Here is a 3753-nt window from a genome sequence, read left to right on the forward strand (position 1 = left end):
CATTGTCTGGCTTACTTATACATGGCATACCTCCTACTTTCTGATGCTTACTAACTTTTACCAAGTTGTCAAAATTCAAGTGCCCGAGCCTTTTGTACCATAACCAAATTTCATTCACCTATCCCATAAGACAAACATCTTCATGATTATTAGTATTTGTGATATCTTTTAAATTATATACATTGCCTTTAGATCTTTTACTTGATGCAACCAACTGCCCAGATTTTAATTTGATTTGGTAACCATGGTCATAAAAAACAACTTCATATCCATGATCACAAATTTGACTAACAATCGAAAGATTTTACTTTAATCCATTAACGTAATACACATCATGAATGGACATTTTGTCACTAAGCATCAAAGAACCCAAACCTTTAATTTGCCTTGAAGAATCATCATCTGAACTAACATTGCCATCTTAGTAGTTAATCAATTTGTCAAACATTGTTCTATCTCCTGTCATGTGTCTATAACAACCACTAGCAATTATCCAAAAGTCTTTTTCTTCAGAATGTAGAGCCATTTTAACAAACATATACTTATTAATCATAGGCCTCCATATCTCAATCACTTTAGTACCAAATTCTTTATCAACTTGTAGACTAGCATAAGATTGATTGTTTTGATTTGACTTAGTTTTGCAATTACTCATAACATGACCAAAGAGATTGCATTTGTAACATCTTAGACTATTCATTTTAGGAAAGGAGTAACCAAAATGAAACTTTGAATACCTCCTTGACATGTATCTACAATTACTTATTCTATGTCCATATTGATGACACATGAAGCAATACCCATCAAAGAAAGAAGTGAACTTGTTTGAGTATCTTTTAGCCATGAATGAAGTACTTGATATAACCTAATTTTTATCATTAGAAATCTGATTAAAATCTGCATTTTTACCTACATTTGATGTGGTAGCATTCCAATTTGTATCCTTACTTTCAGATTTAAATATCTCGAATAAAGATTTATCTTTCTTGTTACCAGAATATTGTCCAAGTAGTATTCTCATATTTTTCTAACTTTCTTCTATATGATATTGCTTCATTCATTAACCTTGTAAATTCCCAATCTATAGAACTTAACTCTTCCTTAGTGAAAAAGATAATTCTCTTTTGTTCCTCAACTTGTAATTTCAATTCTATAACTTGTTGATTTAAGTCCTTAGTTTCTTTTTTAAAGTTATCTTTGCCTTTTAAGAATTGATTTTCTTGAACACTTAAATTCCTTTTTAATTCCTTGATATTTTTAAGTGCATAAAGAAATTCACATTCTAAATCAACCTCAACAAGTTGAACATCATCATCACTATCTAATTCTTGACAAGTGGTTTCTATAGCCATGAATGAAACTTCATTTTCATCACATTCAGAACTACTAGAGTCACTATCTGATACATCAACAATCAAACTCTTCTTCTTCTTAAAGAACTTCTTTTTTTTTTATAGAATTTCTTTTTACTTGATTTCTCTTTCTCATCATCTACTTCATCATGACTATTATAAGGACATTTAGATGCAAAGTGTCCTGTTTTACCACAATTAAAGCATTTGAAAGGAAGTTTACCTTTATATTTACCTAATCCTATATTTAATTTCCTTGATAAATGTGCTTCAAGAACATCAAGATCTTTTGATTCTAAAGAGATTTGCTTCACTTTCTTTTCCACCTTGAATTCTGCTTCATTGCTTGTGGATTCCTATTTGCCAAACTTTCTCATTTCATAAGCTACAAGTGCTCCATGAATATCTTCCATTGTATACTTGTTAATATCTCTAGTTTCTTCTATAGAAAATATCTTAGAATCAAATTTATCAGGAAGAGATCTCAAAACTTTCTTTACAACATCAATATCATCAATTTTTTCACCAAGTCCTCTTATGCCATTTACAGTTTCATCTATCTTAAGGAGATAGTCTTCTACCTTTTCATCATTACCCATCTCAAGGTCTTCAAATCTTGATTTCAAATGTTTTATCTTGGCTTCTTTAACTCTATCATTACCATGATATGTGTTTTTCAATTTGTCCCATGCTTCTTTAGAAGAACTGCAATGCATTACCTTAACAAAAACATCTTTAGATAAACTGTTAAGTATAACAAATTTAGCTTTCATATCAGTTTCATATTTCCTCTTTTCATCAGGATCTGTAGGTAAAATATTAGGAACTTTATAACCATTAACAACTTAAGCCCAAACATCAACATTAATAGATAACAAATATGTTTGCATCATTACTTCCCAAAAAACATAATCTGATTCATCAAATATAAGAACCTTTGAAGAACTGTCTTGAGCCATAAAATATAAGTATTCCACTTAACCAAAATCTACCCAAAGTTGTTAAACTTGATATAGGGAACCTTTCTCTGATACCACTTTTCGGAATAAAAACACCACTGAGAGGGGGGGTGAATCAGTGGTTTAAAATACTTTTAAAAACTTGAAACAATTACAAGTTATAAGAATTTAGCACATGGGCAAGATAGTTAATGAATAACAAAGTGACACAATACTTTAACATGGAAAACCCCTTAGGGTAAAAAACCACTTTTAATCTAAAAATTTATTGGCCTCTCGTGAAAATCTTTTAGAGCTACAACTCTAGGAAGCACCAACACCTTGTTTCAGAAACACTAATTTCAAGGAGCACCAATCCCTTACACCTGAAGCACTGACTTCATGAATATAAGAAGCACCAACTCCAAAAATGAAAAAGTGAGATATAAAATTAGAGGATCATCTTTGTTACAACATAAATCATGAATCACTAGTTTCAACTTCTTGTTGAAAACACAATGCAGGATATACTTCTATTCTCCTCAAAACATCCAATACCCAAATATATTTTCTTTTTCCATTAAGAGATCTTACCAAATACTGATATGAATGAATGAAGCAACAATATATAACCATTATTCTATGTCTGATAAACTTTTGCAATGAAAATCAAATCACAAATATGAAAATAGAAGCATAAAGCATTACCCTCTTTGCTGTCAAAAATCTGCCTGCAAATTGTTCGGTCTACAAGCAATTGCACACCAATTCTGCAACTTCTATCAAAACCACCTATTGGATGTTTTAGAGGAATGTATCCTCTACTTATAAACCAAGAAAATCAAAATTTTGGAGGCAGTTACATACTGCAAACTTCCATTAGACGAAAACAGCTCAAAACTTCCAAAACTGTCATAAAGATTTGGTACCTATTTCTGATAAATAGACTTTTTCTCTTTTTGTACATGCGTTATGCAAAAACTAATGAAGACCCATTTTAGCTAACTCCGAGAGCTTTCCAAAAAGGTATGATAGTTGGGGTCTAACTGATAAAAATTTTTGTCTAATTTCTAATAGACCAAAACCATTTTTTAAAAATTCGTTTTCAAAAACAATGTGAACATTAAGTGTTAATTGTATAACACTTAAGTATTTGTCTTGAATATGTTTTGAACACTATTGAAGGACATCAAATAAGATAATTACATGATGTTAGCCATACCATATGCTCGTTATTGACATTAATGACAACAATCAAAGACCAAATACCAAGGGTTCAACACAAGCTTGTTTGGAATCAAAACAATAGGTAAGTCTTCTTTTCCTCCCATCAAGAATGTTTCTATTTATGAGCAAGGTTTGTTTATCTTGAAAATCCTAGACCAAATAATAGATATGAATATCTCTAGAATGGATCATACCCTTGTGGGGAGGTTCTTGGGAGCAAGATGAAATATTGAGAT

Source organism: Cupressus sempervirens, chromosome 2 (assembly GCF_028749045.1).
Source record: "Cupressus sempervirens isolate cs-2001-9-10 chromosome 2, ASM2874904v1, whole genome shotgun sequence".
In the NCBI taxonomy this organism is placed as follows: Eukaryota; Viridiplantae; Streptophyta; class Pinopsida; order Cupressales; family Cupressaceae; genus Cupressus; species Cupressus sempervirens.